The sequence below is a fragment of the Triturus cristatus genome, chromosome 8, assembly GCF_964204655.1.
Source record: "Triturus cristatus chromosome 8, aTriCri1.1, whole genome shotgun sequence".
Taxonomy (NCBI): Eukaryota; Metazoa; Chordata; class Amphibia; order Caudata; family Salamandridae; genus Triturus; species Triturus cristatus.
Genome location: NC_140591.1, coordinates 624,823,256 through 624,840,552, shown reverse-complemented (window position 1 = coordinate 624,840,552; position 17,297 = coordinate 624,823,256).

Sequence of the window (17,297 nt, the reverse complement as noted above, 5' to 3'; positions counted from 1 at the left end):
GTAATGGTGACAACGGGCAACCTTGCCTGGTCCCGCACAGTATCCTGAATGATGCTGACCTAGAGCCCATATAACAAAGATTAGCTTGTGGGTTACTATATAAAGCTTTTACACAGGACTGGAACTGCTTACCGGTACCTATCTTTGCTAGAATAGCCCATAGAAATTCCCATCTGACACGATCGAACGCTTTTTCAGCATCTAATAGGATCATGCCAAAATCAATTTTCTTTTGCTCTGCATAGTAGAATGAGCTAATAGCCGTATTAACGTGGGCAGTAGTATCCCTCCCTAATATGAATCCGTGTTGACTTTCAGAAACTAAGTCCGTCATAAGCGGGGCTAAGCGATTTGCCAAGATCTTAGAAAATATCTTCGCGTCCGCATTAATAAGGGAAATTGGCCGGTATGAGCCACACTCAGTCGGTGGTTTGCCCTTTTTTAAGAAAAACACAATCTGTGTCTTATTCCATGATTCCGGCACCTCACCATTAATAGCTACATATTGGATTGCACTAATGAGAGGTGGAAGTATGATCTGTTTGAAAGATTTATAAAACTCTAATGGTATCGAGTCAAAACCAGCCGCTTTCCCATTAGGCAGTAGTGACAATGCAGCACAACTTCAAGAGATGTCGAGAAGTTAATGCACTTGCAAAAGTGCACAGTGACCAGGAGTTCCGGTTTCACGCTACTCACGAGGGCTGTGGGTCTCAGCTTTGCTGGGGACTCTGGTTGGCCTCTGAGATGTCTGGAAATCCTCTTACTGGGCTGCAAATACTTCGGAGTCCGGCTGGACCTTCGGAGATGCAGACGGGCAAAATTCTTTGTTGGTGCCTGCCAAGAGTCACTCCTTGACCCCAAGGGAGATTTCTTCAGTCCTCTAGTCTTTAGTAGAGCTTTGAAGTTCCAGGATTCAGCTTCAGAGTTTCGTCCAGAGATATCTAAAGTTCTGGTTACAGAGGTTCCTTACTTATACCTAAGGAAGGTGTTGGACTAGCTCTATGGACCCACCTATGGGAGGGTTTGAAAAGAGGGGTGGCTACACCCATTTCCTTTGTCCAGTTTCACGCCAGGGCAGGGGATGGAAGCCCCTGAACCGGTTTGAGCTGGACTATGCATAGGGACACCAAATGTGCCCCCAGTGCAGGACTTCAAAGCACTCAGAGAGTGCTCCCACCCAGCTTCAATACACATAAGCCCCTCTGGGAGGTGGTTACACCTCCCTGTGTCAGGAAACCTATAGTCCAGGCCTCCCCTGCCAGAGTTTCGGTCATCAGCAGGAGGCCAGACCTGTGTCTGTGGCTACAGCATCCATTTTGTGATGCCAGGGCTCTATTAGATTTCTACCGGGTATACCAGTACTGCCATGTCTGTCCCTCTAGAAGGGTGGGATCATATTCTCACATCAAGAACTGATGTGGGGGTATGATTCCGTGCAGCCAGTCCAAAGTTAGCATTAACCGTTTTAGATATAATGCACTTAAGAGTATATGGTTAGGCTGCACCACTGACAACACTGGAGAAGAGATTCCGAAGGCTGCAGAGGGGCTCAGCTCATGCCTGGGCACCCTCTCACATATAACCAAGCACCCTTCCTTCAGGATTGATAAGGCCTGCCATAGGGGTGACTGATAGGTTACTATGTGCAGTGATAGGTGAGGTATAGTGAACCTATACCTCAGTAAGGGGTGCATGCACCACCTTACCTAGGATGCAGTAGCAGACCTGTGGTGTCATTTTGCATGACTTTCCAGGGGTGGCACAATACATGCTTCAGCCCCTGGAAGGCCTCTGGGGTACCTATGCCCTGGGTACATAGTGTACCATATACTAGGAACTCACAAGGGTACCCTAGAATCCAATCTGGAGTGTACCTAAAATACATGCAATCAAATTTAGAGAGGAAGCAGCTAGGCTGGAGCCCTGAATAGCAGGGTCCCATCCAGACTAAAGTCGAAAAACAGTAAAACACCAGCAAAAAGTGGGAGTAAACATGTGAAGCAGATCCTACTCTCCTACAGTGTGCTTTTAAAAAGACTGCATGTACTGCAATGTGTGGCTTGTGGCAATTTTTAGGCTCCATGCAGCAGGACTAAGGGCCTGATTGGATCTTGGCGAATGGGATACTTCGTCATAAACGTGATGGATATCAAGACCGCAGTATTGTAAGTGCATTATATTCTATGGCACTTGTAATATAGTGGACAGGCTATCCGTCACGTTTGTGACGGAGTATCCTATCCACCAAGGTCTAAATCAGGAACTAAGTTGGTTATGATTGCAAGGCAATATTCAGGGCTATTTATTAATAAATGTTTATTATGAAATTATATGATAAAGGCACTAGGACAGTCATATATTGTGAATGCATATGTTAAAATCAATAGGCATTTAGGTGTGAATTGTTATTACTCTAGATTAAAGGAATATAGGTGTTTTGTGGCATGAAATGTTACAGATTACTTAGGAAGTAAGAGTTTTGACATTAGCCACCCACTCTGGCAAACCCTTGGGAAGGAGGGTTCACTGTGGTGATTCTTGTTAGGCCCTGTTGGGAAGGTTTGTATCTTGTTTTGCAAGCTGTATTTTTCTACACATTTCTAATTTTTATAAATGTATGCATGATGGTTGCCAGTTTATGTACACTTGAATAGGAGGGTGTTGGGTGAGGTGTAAAGCCAATGGTAAAGGGCATAGTGTTCATGGTTCATTGGAAAAAGTCATGCCATATTTCATTTGTTTGATCTTTTTATCATTAAACTTTAGGCTGAAGCCAGTAGGATAGACCTACTTATTGTGACAAACAATGTATTAACCCCTTGAGTGCCCATGACGAGATGGTCTCGTCATGGGCCGCGGTTGCGCTGTGCCCATGACGAGACTATCTCGTCATGAGCCCCGCCCGCTAATGAAACGCCCGGCACAGGGCGTGGAAAGGGCGGGGCACTCAAGGGGTTAAAGACAATAGACTTTTTTGGCTGGATTATTATTGCACTGTGCTAAATCCTGTAGGCACTTACTTTGTTACATGGAATTTCACAGACTACTGTAGTTAAGCAAGGGTATGGGTGTTGGTGATCTACCAGAACAAACTGGCGAGATAGAAGAATTGTACCCCAATAATCCTTATTAGACTCTCTTAGGATAGACAGTATTTTGCCTTGCCAACTGCAATTTTGTATACATTTATACTTTTATGACTGCATGCCTGATGGATAACTTTTGTAAAGCTTATGCTCAGTACAGTAGGCCCGAGCTGTTTATGGTGACAAGCCAATTATAACAGCTATGGTTTTGATTGATGTGCAGGGAAGTGTTTTTCCTGCTACCACAGATCTCGCCTGTTTATTACAAAACGTTATTGCAAAGGCAGTGGGCCTGGCTTTTTTATTATGAAAAACCATATGGTAAAGCCAATAGGCCATGAACACTGGACTGTCATCACATTATGCTACAGGCTGTAGAAAGGTAGTTGGTTACATGTCATCTCCCAGATTACCATAGCAGGTTTTGGTGCTGGTCACCCACACTCACAAAATCTGGGAGTAAATTTTCACTGCAATGATTCTTGTTAGCCACTATTGAAAGGGGCTGTATGTTATTTTGCCGACTGTCATTTTGTACAAATTTGTAATTTTGGAAATGTATGCTTGATGGTTGCCAGGTTCTGCCCTTCTGAAGGCATGATATATAGTGTCAAGCCATTGGTAAAGGGCAGAGGCCTTATCAGTTCACTGGGAAAAGTTGTCATTCCTTAGGTGTGTCTGTTTATGATGACAAGTTATGACAAAGCGAGTGGGCCTTACTTATTAATTTTGAAAATTATGTTTTAAAGGCAAACAATTTTTAAGGGTGGATTGTTATCACACTGTGCTAAAACCTGTACACAGGCATTTTGTTAGATGGAATCTTGCCGATTATTGTTGTAGGCTAGGGTCTTGGTGCTGGTCACCCACCTGAACAAAACATGGGGATAGATGGTTTTCACTGTAGTAAAGACTGTTAAAGGTAGACTGTTATTACTCTGTATTAAAGCCTATAGGTAGGTATTTAATAGCATGGAATCTCACAGATTGCCATGGTAAGAAAGCAGTTTGGTGCTAGTTAATCCCTCCATCAAGCTGTGGATATAGAAGATTTAAACTATCAGAATCCTTGCTAGTCCCTCTCGGGAGAGAGATGATTTTGCTTTAACAACTGTAATTTTGCTACTATGCAGTTTTATGAATGGATGCCTGATTGTTGCCTTGTGGGAAAACTAATGCTCAGTATAGGAAGCCTCAGTAGGTTATGGTGATCAGCTTCCGATAATAGCTACAAGCCTAGTTGGTTAACTGGGAAAAATATTTGTTGACATATATCTAATCTGTTTATTATGAAAACAGTTGATAAACACATTAGGCTTGATACATTGATTGTGAAACACATTTGTTCAAACCAACTGGCATTTGTGGCTGGATTGTTATTACTCTGTTTTAAAGCCTACAGAAAGGTATTTTGTTACACAAAAATTCAGATTACCTTTGTAGAGAATGCTTTTGTTGTTGGTTCTCTTGCAAACCCTAGTGGGAGAATATTTGTACCGGAGAAATTCTTGGTAGATTCCCTTCTTAGATAACTGCCAGGATCATGTCATAAAAAATATTAAATAATACATCCATCCATATATATTTATAAATATATATCATTATAGAAACGTAGAGGGCCTTTGGGTCTGCTCTGTTCTTCCATTTGTCTGTCTGAGTGTTATTTAGACTCTGCTTCCATCCATGGTAACGAACTGCATGGGGCATCAAGTCTAGATTAGTCATAGCTCTACAATTGATGGCATTTTTTGATCTTGTGTATATATATCCACCTGAAAATGAGTGGGTGTAAGAATCAGGGCTGATTAGCCAGTCCTGTATTTTTTTATTTATAGTTCCCCTTTCATTTCTTTGATTCTCTTCATTTTATTTTATTGTTTTTTCAGAGGATACTACAGCTCTCCAGTTAGTGCTAACAGATTGTGTGCTTGACGTTCATTTTATCTGCAGTGCGCCACATTCCACATGACCAACTTTCCTAAACCAGTAGATCATTATGGAATGATGATTGTCCGTAGTACATCATGTTTTTCTATTTCAAGATGGCCAACAAGTTGATTCTAAATGTTGCAGCCATGCTTGAACCTTAAAACAATGATAGACTGTTTACAATATCTTTGCAAAACCGACACCATTGCTATGTTTAGTTTTTGTATTGCAAACATATTCCCTCTGTGTTTAGAAGACAGAATGTTTTCTTTTTCTTCTTGTATTCTTTTAATTTATCTTGCATATGTTGTTGAGTTTGTGTGCGTTTTATTGTGGTCAGTAGATTGATAAATAGATGCATGAGTGCAAGGATGAGTGACAGCGTACGTGTATAAAAACTTATAGAGTGACCACATCTATCTGTGACACAAAAGGCACTTTAATTCAGAAGCCCTTTATTGGCATTGCCAATGTGTGTTTTGAGAACAAGGGATTATCTGTTTTCAGTCATGAATTGGCAGAGCTATTACTGACTGGCAAAATTGACCACTCATTCCACAGTACTGGACAGGAGGCTGAAGTCTGCTTAGCCAGTGCCACAAACGCACATCAGTATTCTGCCCCTAGACACCCACCACTTTCCCAGCTAGCACTGTGAACATTTACATTCTCACAGTGCTAGTAGATTAAGTGAAAATACAGCCCAGATTAGGAGCAGACTTTTTCTGGTTTTAATATAGCATGTATGTTAGGGGGGCATTAGCAACACACCCAAGAGTGGGAGTAGTGTAGTTCCCAAAGATCCAGCAACCCCAGGGAAGGAATACAATAGGCCATTCAATGAGGCGCATGTCTTTGCCCCTATAATGGAGCAGACCCAGTACTGCCAGTGGCTCCTTTGAAGATCTCAGCAGACATTTCATAGTTAGTCAGCAAATTCATCAAATAACCCATTTTAATCTTTACGCCCATGCCGATTTACCCCTGATAGCACCGTAGCATGAATAAGTACCTTAGATCCATACTTTATGCTGATAGTTTTCGACATCACATTCAATAATCCCGCTGTTACCTCACGCTATGAAAGAAACACGTATTCCATATGAAAACCTATGTCATTCTTATGATTTAGGAGTCTTTCCTTTGTTGTTAAGAGGTATAGTTATTTGATATATATATTAGCTCATCCTTTGCTATACTTTAGATCATCACTATACATTCCTTTTTGTTATTCTTACCCTCATTTTTTTAATTCACTCACACATAAGCCAATACTTGTAATGGATGTATCTTAAAGTGGCATCTGCCTTTGCTATTTTCCACTGCAACTTATTTCCATATTTCTTTTAGCTTTAATGTGTGGCTCATGCTGTTTAAAAGAAGAAAGTATTTTTTATTTTTAAAATAAATGAAAAATGAAAGAGTGATTATTCAAAAAAAAAAGAAGAATGTATGAGAGAGATTGGGCATGATATAATGGCTACTCTTTAAGTGTGTTCCACGGGTTAACTACAGTTCTGGGCTTTTCTTTGCTACAAACGGAGATGATATAGCCAGAGACAAGTTAAGGACAACCAGCAAATGATTCTGCACCTGGCTCAATCTTTGTTGGACTTGGCATTTCTTGGAAAGAAAATACACATGTGCAGCAGGTGATGGCATTAGATGTGCCCCTCAACCCCCCAGGGCACAGCCTACAATGTCAACTACTTGTAGCGCTTTGACCGATCATTGGGAAAAACTGCCTCGCCCAGGATTTCACGGGCTCTGTCTGGGGTCATGGCTGTTATACTACACATGGAATAGCTATACCCAGGACAGTTGTCTTACTGTGGTGGGGATCGCAGCCCTGGAAGAAAGAGTGCTTTACAACCGGTTGATCAATCCTGAGGTACACTCTCCTCCCATTCCCACAACTAGAAGCAACCTTGTCTTTATTCCACTTAAATAGGGGCACCAGAACAGAGGTGCTGTAGGGACTCACTGAATCAAGTGCCTGGAGAACCCCAACAGGCTCGCTGTGAGAGGTAAACAAATTAGAATCTACGGTAGGGCCCAAACAATGGTAGAAATCCAGCCCTAATAGCTTCTAGTGCACTATGTGGATGCATTCACTGTTTTCATCACTATCTAATAACAGATCAATGTCACCATACGCAACATCACTTCCATCCATAGCCATGACAGGGGTAGAAATCACCCCATATTACAGAATGAGACCATCACTGCGACCAGGGACAAAATGCTTATTTCTCTATGTGACCGCTGCTCAATTAGGCAACTTCCCCTGACTCCCTAGGTCAGATCTTACAACTTACTCAATAGTCTTGAAGACATCTAATGCTAGTTCAATGTGAGACACTGGGAAACACCACTGTTCACCACTCCACCTCCATATTTTTTACTTACCATGTTGAACAATATTGTCTCGCACCTAATACAGAGGAACGCTAATATACCATACAAACACATATTTTATCATCGACTAGTGGGTGAAATAAAAGGACGCTTTAACACCATGTGGAAAGACTACCCAGCTAACACCACACCCATGTCATCATCTAAAATGGTGTGCCAGTTGATTTTCTCTAGGGAATTTCCAGAACTCACAAGCACAACTCTTCCAACCCTAAGCAATCTAGTATATTAATCATGTGGAAAATCAGGTATTTTAAGGACCGCTCACAACAAGACAATGGCCAATTCCATGGAATTCCTGAGAAATATGAATGAGATAATATGTTTTTGAGAAACCTCAGATCTAATTTTTGATTGTTAAGCTTTACAAAACCTCTGTAGTTCCATAAGGCACATTGGATCCTCCCAACATGTACCTTTCAATCATAACACACCTTGCCTGACAATAGAAGGTTTTTAAGGCACCAGCATGCATGAATGACCTTGGAAGCAGCACACATAGAAAGAGGAAAAAGCATCTCAGGATTGTTTTTGCGCCGGAAGGTGTCCCTTTGTGCACAAAAACAATCCTGCCAACAACATAGACATCCTTGCACCATGCTGCAAGGGTGCCTAAGATGGAGCTAGGCTGCCAAAAGAGAGCCAGCGCAAGAGAAGAGCACAAGAATGTGCCAGTTTTTGATACATACTGTGCATTACTGCCCTTTCCCTGTAATGCAGGGCAGTGCAGCAAGGTGACTTGCTGCACTGCCCTGCGCCACAATTTTTATAAATGTGCCCATCAGTCTCCTAGAGCCCACAATAATGCTTATCACTATTGATGGTAAAACATCAAAATACTCTGACGTTGAGGACCTGGAGAAACAACCCCATGGATATATCCATCTCCCCCCCCCCAGACCATGACAGAACATAAACAACACTCATTCAGAGACAACCAAATACAGCAGTGAATGAGATAAAAGGGGAAAATGGCCCTCAGACAAAGAAAGCCTGAATCACACCATCAATGCCTTGAAAGAAGAAAGAGACAAGTACAGAGCACAATTGAAAGAGACCCTGACAACAGAAGAAACTACAACTGAATCTTCTCAGTAATATATTGGAAACATTCATGACTTGGGAGAACTAACAGATCCTCAGATGATAAACTTTCACACTGCAGAACACTAAGCACAAATAATCACTGCAACATACCAATAGAAAAGACTTATCCCATCTGCAGAAGGAGAAATATGCATTACTGACACAGAGTTATTCGTATATACATCATAAGACTCTCCTACTCAAGGTTATGAATACTCAACTTATAAATACACTCTTCAGATCACCAATACCACTCTAATTTGAGACAACATACCTCGCACATGACCCCATCACAGAATATGAACATCAACTCACCATAGGTAGCAAACCATTTGCATTCCTTAACAGACATCTATTTCATCATATTCTAAGAATATCATAACTTTTCCCAGCTACTCATACTTATAGGTTGTAAGGAAATGCCTTTTTTTGCATGATCACCCTCTCACATTTGGACTGAAGCGGATGGATTTTCACCCTGAAAGTGCACTCGGAACTGCCAATCAGGCCCCAGTGCCAATGCTCTTACCTTTAAAAGTGTAGGTTTACCCCCAATTGGCATAAATTAACTTACTTATAAGTCCCTAGTATATGCTACCAGAGGCACCTAGGTCCTTTACATTAAAGGGACTGCGCCACTGGTTGTGCAACCAGAAGCGTGATAAAGTATAGTATGACTCCCATCCTGCAACTGCATACTTGTGGAGAGTTTTTTAAACTGCTAAATCAACTTTGCCAATTCAACCCTTGACAAAGCCCAGACTTTCCTTTTTAATATTTGTAAGCCACCCCTGAGGCAAGTCTATTGAGCCCTAGAGGTAGGGTGCATTATATGAAAAAGAAGGACGTTTTTTACAAATCCTGACATTAAAACTCCACACAGTTGTTTTTACAGTAGTAAGGCTAGTGGCCCCATTAGATGATATGGAGTTACATGCTGCAACTCAGCAGTGCTAACTTCTAAATGGAACTGCTAAGTATGGCACTATCGGATATTACAAAAATCATTGTATTACACCCAACCTGTTGCTCAAGTTGAATTTAATGCAACTATTTTACAAAATGCAACTTTAGAAAGTTGCCACTTTGTTGCTCAAAGTCTCCCATAGCCATTTTGGTTACACACGGAGAGCTTGCTGCCCTCCTCATGAGAGGTGAGTATGAGTCTCAGGAAGAGAAACAAAGGACCTGCTGAGGAAAGAAGTGTGACCTCCTCCTGGCAGGATGGCCAGAGTGGGTGTGAGTCCAAAAGATGAGTTTCAAAGGGCAAGCTGCCTTTAAAGGACAAATGGAATCTACACTAAGAAGGGGCTGCTCTTTTGTTTTAGCAGACAGGCTGGCCTTTCAGGCAGCGACAGAAAAGACATTGTAATTTTTTTTTTCAAGAAGAGTGTAGCCCCAGGTAGCCACACATCTGGGCTGGGGAGCTCCACAAGAAGTGCCTCACCATGTTGGGACTGGGCAGGATAGTGTATCCTGGGATAGCTAGATGCCACACTCCATAGGAAGACTTCATGAGATGATAGCTCTTTGTCTTAGTTAGACATTCCCACCCCCTTTGCTCATAGCAGGCATAAAAGTGGTACCCCTGGCACCCAGACCTCAGATCACGTCTGTATTGGAGAGAGGACTGAAGGAGGACTGCATTCTGCTCCCTGGACCCAGCAAAGAGAGGCTGCAAACAAAGTCAAGACTGCACCTGCTAAACCTGTGGATTAGCAAAGAGAGGACTGTGCATGCAGTGTCCAACTCATGAAGAGTTTCCCATGGGGTGCAGGCAGAGGAAATGACTTTAAGAGTTAGTTGGTTGACTCCCTATTACAGCCACAGGGACATAAAAGCTAAAAAGCCTGCACCCTTGAGAGCCCAGTGTAAGAAATTTGGTTGTTGTTTGAGGGGTTGGACCCTTCTCAAGCAGCAACCACAATTATTCTCAAGGTGAAGTCACAAGCAAACCCTAAATTAACCTGTGCTATCCCTTGGGCAGCTTGACTCAGAGCAATCAGGCTAAACTCAGAGGCAGTGTGTAAAGTATTTGTGCAGCACTTCAAACAGTAACACATTAAAAACAGGCCACAAAAGGAGCCCAGAACAGGATTTGAAAAATAAATTGGTTTCTACTAAATAAAACAAGGGCAAAACAACAAATATCCAGTTTGTGTCACCTGAGATAATACATTTTAAAGTTTTTGAAAAAAATAACACCGAAAGACGTAAAGAGTCAACTGTTGATATCTGGTTGCAACGGACCGGGACAATGTCACAAGTTCAGGCCGGTGCAATGGAGCACAGGCTAGCTACAGGGAAGCAGTTAGACCCACTGAACAGAGTACCTTCAATCTTGGTTTGGGGAAAGATGTTGAAGATGCATTGCGCAGATGAAGCGATACATCAGTCCCGAGATGTGGCAAGGCTGTAGTATGAGGTCCTGTTGCATCAAGATAGAAGATCCCATTGGTGAGGACTTTGGATGTGAAGTACGGTGTCTGCGATGCATTGCGCAGTCAAGGCGATGCGTCAGTTCCGAGGAGAAGCGAGGCTGCGATGTGGAGTCTGTCATTATCATCGAGGCTGCCGTCGAAGAGAGACGTGGGGGCCTGTGCTGATGGTGCATTGTACAACAGCAGTCCCAAAGGCGATGCGAGCTGCAGTGGTAATGCGAGTATTTGTGACAGTTCCAAACTAGGCAGCAACAGAGATCAATTTGTTCTGCTCAGGTTTGCACTGGGCAGAAGAGGACATGCATCAGCTCCTCTAGCAAAGCACCTTAAGCCCATTTTCAAGAGTCCAGGACTGGAGTGGCACCACTTGGTAGGGTAGACTCACAGATGCCAGAAAGCAGATGCAAATGCAAGGTTGTTGGAAGCCTGCAACGTCCCTGAGGCTTCATATCAGGAGGCCAGTTGACTAGCCATTGGAGTCACTCTAGGTCCTTGGTTCAATAGATGCAGGTCCAGTCCTTCTCACCCAGGCAAAGGGCAGCAGGCAGCAGGTCAGCACAACAAAGCAGGAGTCCAGCAGGGTGTAGTCCAGCAAAGTGTCAGTCCTTCAACAGCACTGCAATCCTTCCAGGCAGAATATTCGCAGGATCTAGAAGTACAATGAAGTGGTGGTATCTGAGGTCCAGTATGTATACCCAGTTGTGCCTTTGAAATGGGAAAGACTTTTCTAGAGGTTTCCCTTTGAACCCAGGCATCCTGCCTTCCCTGACTCCAGACAACTACACGGAGTATACAGCCCTTTGTGTAGAGGCAGGACATAGCTTGTGCAGGTGGAAGTGGGGCTGTACCCAGCTCCTCCCTCTCATCCCGCCAGCGATGACCCATCCAGGCACCCCTATGCTCCCTATTGTGTCTTTCTGTCTATGAGGAATACACAAAGCTCAGCTGTCAGTTATACCCAGTCATGTGACCAGAGACAGGCTACAGGCACTGACAGGCTAAGGCAAGAAAATGCCAACTTTCTAAAAGTGGTATTTTTAGAATTTCAATTAAAAATCTGACCCACCCATAAGTTAGGATTTGAAATTTTGATTCCAGGGAAACCAAACATGAACTGGTCATCTCCTTTCATTTGGGAATTACACTTATAAAATGTAATAAGGCAACTCCAATGTTACCCTATGGGACAAATCGGCCTTGCTGTAGTGAAACACAAATGTAAGAGCTTTTCACTACCAGGACTTGTTCAAATTAAACATACATGTCCTATTTTTAAAATAAATTGCACCTTGCCCAGGGCCTACCCTAGGGGTGACTTTTATGTATTAAAAAGGAAGGTTTGGGCCTGGCAAAATGTTTCCTTTGCCAGGTCAAAATGGTAGGTTAAAACTGCATACACAGCCTTTGCAATGGCAGGTCTGAGATATGTTTAAAGGGCTACTTATCGGGGTGGGACCACTAGGCCTGCAGGCCACTAATAGCATTTATTTAGAGGCCCTAGGTACATGTACCGCCACTTTACTAGGAACTGATAAGAAAATTAAATGTGCCTGTTGAGGATAAGCCAATATTACCTGTTTAGAGGGGAAGCACAAGCACATCATCACTAGTTAGCTGTGCTAAAGTGCAAATAATCCTAAGGCCAGCAAAAACAAGTTCAGTAAAAATGGAGGAGAAAGGCAAAACGTTGGGGGTAAGACCACCCTAAGGCTGACAGGTCTAACACCCAGCACGAAGAAGACTAAGCACTGCTGTATTCCTTGGTGCAGTCTGGGAGACAGTGTCCTGACCCTCACAAGTTTCCCCCAGTCTTAAGGACCAGGGAGAGCCATGGGAGTGTACTTTGATTGCCCTGCAAGGAAGTTAACCAAAGTTAAAGGTAACAGTTGAGTTTGCTGTAGGCAGAGACCAGTGACAACTGGAGCTGCACTGGACTTCTCCGGGCCGGTGTAGGAGATCGACCTCTGAGGCCAAAGTTGCCCCCCCAAGCTTGAGGTCCAAGGCATGGCCACAGGAAGACCAACCACATTAGCTCAGCATCACCACCATCTTCAAAGCATCTTCAGGATCCTACATTCCATGCATTAAGACCACTCCATTGACTTCAATCGTGGTTTGACCTAAGGATTCAGAAATGGGCAGGAAACTGCTAGAATCGACAGGTAACTGTACCCCTGGGCCAGGGGCCATATTATGGAAGTGCCCCAGTGCGCCACGAGCATTTGCGTCCGTTATACGTGCCCCCGCAGCACTTTTGGTATTACAGAAGGCGCCGCTGACACTTGTGCATCCCCTTCTGGAATACCGATAGTGCTGGCGCACATAAATCACCAGCGCTATCTTCAGAGGGCATTCACTCATTTGCCTGGGGGTGAGGCCACATTCAAATGAGGAAATTCCTTTGTCTTTGCGCCCATGCCATATTATAGATGCGGGTGCAGAGGCAAAGAAGCTGTCAGGAGGCACACTGTCAGTGTGTCCCCTGATGGCAGCCCTCTTGAGGGGGTGAAGAGGGTCCCATGGATCTCCCAGACTTCCACTTGCAGGCAAGTGCAGTCACTCACTGCCCCCTCCTGCAAGGGGATCTCTAATCCCCCTTAAAAGTGCATGCTGGTTGCCGCCTGTACTAGGAAACACAGAGAGGCTTTAAAGCAGCCGCTCCATTTTTCACATGAATGCGCTGCCCCCAGGGCAGAGAGAGTTTGCACCCTTTAGATAATAGAGCCCCTGATTTGTTCCTTTAACTTTCTCTCTGTTAAAGCTGACCCCACCCAAAACTGCCTAGATAGCTGTTTTCAAGTGGCTTGTTGTGGTTAACCTTAAACCGCAATTGTGGTAGAATACAAAGATGGGCTTCATTAAATGAAGAGCAGTGATTCATTGTTTCTTTAAAAATTCACATCTCTGGAATTCTCCAGTGGATTTTTGTGATTTTCTTATTCACTGTTTTTGGTACTAATTAATGCTTTAAACATGTTCCATTGATATGGCCTGACTTCTCTGAGCCACAGCAACTCGGGACTGAGGTGAGGTTTTACAAATGAACCTGACTGGACCTAAGAAGGATTTGTGTCATTAATACAGGAAGAGGTTGCACAACCAAACTATAAATTATACACATTTCTCATGTAGCCACACATCTTAAATGATCCTCTTTAACATACTGTGATACTAACTATCCATTACATAAAGCACCATAAACAGGCCACTACTCCTCAAAACAGCTACTCCCTCTATTAAGCTCCAACTGGTAGTACATCAAGCCTTGAATATGTTTAAGATCAGAAATGCCCCTGTTGCTGAGTTATAGCCCATTGTTTAAAATTTACAAAGTTATTAGTTAATGATGAGATGACCGTTTAGTTTGAGTGACTACACAGGAAATCATTCAATGTGACTCAATATGAACCAAAGGGTAAGCTTATGCCCCCTTCTCTCCTTCTTACTGGGGCCGTCCATTCAGAGACTTCTACCCAAAGTCTGGCTTTATACCATACACACTTGCCCGTACTTCACATGGGTTCCCCTCAACATACTGGACTAACTGGCCTATACCCTTCTGGAAAAACCCAGACCTCTACCCCTTTTCCGTGCACCCACATACCCAATGACGACTCACAGATCTACTTCTTATCCTGTCGATACTCCTCAATCATGCTACTACGTGATAAATGCCTGTCTAACCCAGCCCTGGTAAACTGTTATTAATAATATCTCTAAATGATAACGGGCTGACTCGCTTTATCACATGCAAAAAGGTACCAAACTACTTACATGTAAAGCACAGAGACGTAGCCTTGATCCAGGAAAAACATTTGTATGAAACCGAATTAGCCAAACTGAAAAGACCTTGGGTGGAAACTTTCAACAGTAGCAGTTACCTAAAGAAGACAAAAGAAAAACCAGGAGGGGATGGACAGTCTTATCCCCAACAAGACATTACACCAGTGGGTCTATATCGAGGGCAGACATGCCTTTGTAAAGTTACAGATCTTTGACACCATTTCAATACTTGGTACCGTATACACCTCCAATACTAACAGGAGAATCTTCCTCTTCGGTATCTCAGGAATCCTTATAGAAATTGCTTCTGTTTGAGGGTGGGGCTGAAACCTGAAATTAGATCCTTTTGTGACTAAGAAAGGTCCACTTGACAGACATCATGATAGCAATAGAGCTGTTCTTTAAACCATCATGGCAGACCATAGATTTCAAGACATCTGTATACTTCTTTATCTGACTAATCACAAAAATACAGACACTTCCAGGGTTCAGAGTAAGTCATCTCATTTGGATTATACTGCCAGTCCTGTTCTCATGGAAGATTAGTACACAAGGAATTACTGACCATTCACCGGTACAAGTACAATTATATATGGGCCACATAAATCCACCTTCTTTACAATGCCCTATGACAGCCAATAGTTATAAATACTAAACTGACAAAACAAATCTAGAATTAACTATTGCTACCAGGCATGGTAATCAAGGACAATTGAATCAAGACTCATACATTACAAGCCTCCCAAGTCAGTACAACACCACCCAAGCCCCAAGACTCCCTGAACCTCCTCAACACTTCACAGGGAGAGTGAGCTTTAGTGAAGCTGAAATAGCAACTGTTGGTGCAACAACTGTGCCAAAGAGAATCATAAATAACAGTGACTGCTTTTGGAAACATCAATGCTATATTAGGTACACAAGTAATAGGTATTGCAGAAACCTTTGCACCATACAACAAAATGCTCTATCACTCAGTTCGGCCTAAAACAACACTAGTATAGGACATCTTCCTGAGTCAGGTATGATGCCCATTCTGTCCACTGAATGCAGAAAGCTGCTTGAAGGGGAGCCCACCAAGGAAAATATATCACAAGTATAGCAGACCTACTTATCTGCAAATCACTGGGGGGAGATGGCTTTCCTGGTGAGTTCTATTAGACAGGTAAAGACATGCTGGTACCAATGCTACACAAAGCAATGTAATAAGTGGAGGAGACAGGCAGCCTGGGACATATCTCAACTAAAGCAAACATAGCCTAAATATTGAAAGAAGGTAGGGGTGGGCGGAATTTGCGAAATTCACTTTCGCAAATTATCGCGAAAATGTTAAAAATCTCCGCAAACACGCGGAAAGATCGCGAAGATGCAGAAGTTTTTTTCCCGCCCGTTCACGGTATTTTCTGCGTGGTCGCGGCTCACCAACTTACCCATGCGGTTGCTCACGGGCACGGCCATCTTGTTTTCACTTGTGTCGCGGTGCATGATCGGAGAAGAAAGACGTGATCGCGCGACGAATGACGTTACTGCGGGCGCGAACTGTCGCGAGACAGCGCAAATGGCTACCAACAATCCAACATCTCGTGGAGAACGCGACCGGATCGGAAAAACTTGTCGGCGAACGCAGGGATTCAGGTAAGGCGATCGCGCGCACGCGAGAATGTATTATTTTACAGCGCGAGCAAGCAAAACATTTCCGGTAAAATGCGGATTGCGGAAATTTTGACATTTTCGCGCTCTCCGTGGAACGCGAAAATGTCAAATTATCGCAATTTCCGCGAGCGGAACGGAATTTTACCCCAGGCCTAAAAGAAGGCAAAGATCCGTCATACTGCGGTAGCTACCAACATATTTCTTTGATTATTTGGGGTGACAACAAACTTTTAGCCAAAATACTAACTATGAGACTGTCTAAAGTTATACCTTCCTTTGTGCATGATTCTCAAATTGGGTTAGTACAAGGTAAGATATCTAAAAACTAATTGAGGCACTTGGCCAACCTTTTATAAACAATCCCAAATAGTCCACTAGAAGCACTCACAGTCTAGCTCGACACAGAATCATTTGAGCATATTGAATGGGGCTATGTGTTCCCAACATTAGAAAGGGCAAGTCTGGGGCTGGGTTTCATCACAAAAGCACGATGGCTATACACGGGCGCAATCTCACTAGTTAAGTGTGGAGGCTTTCTATCGTAACATTTCTCTATTAACCATAGAACGAGGCAGAGATCCACTACTCCACTATCTCCTCTACTTTTTGTTCTAGCAATGCTGCCTTTATCAGACTCATTACGAATCTAAAATGGGATTAAGGGAATCTCAAATCCTTTCTTTATGCAGATGATATCTTGAACTCAAAACCTCACTCTGCACCTCATGGGCCAGATGTATGACCAGTGTAAATTGCAGCTGGCAATTTGTGATCGATTGCGAGTCACAAATTGTGAGTCGCAATTTACAGTGTACAATAGTGTTAGAGACACAGATTGTGATTACCAATGGGGTCGCAAAAATGCTAGCCTCATGTATATTAATGACGCACTCACAATTTG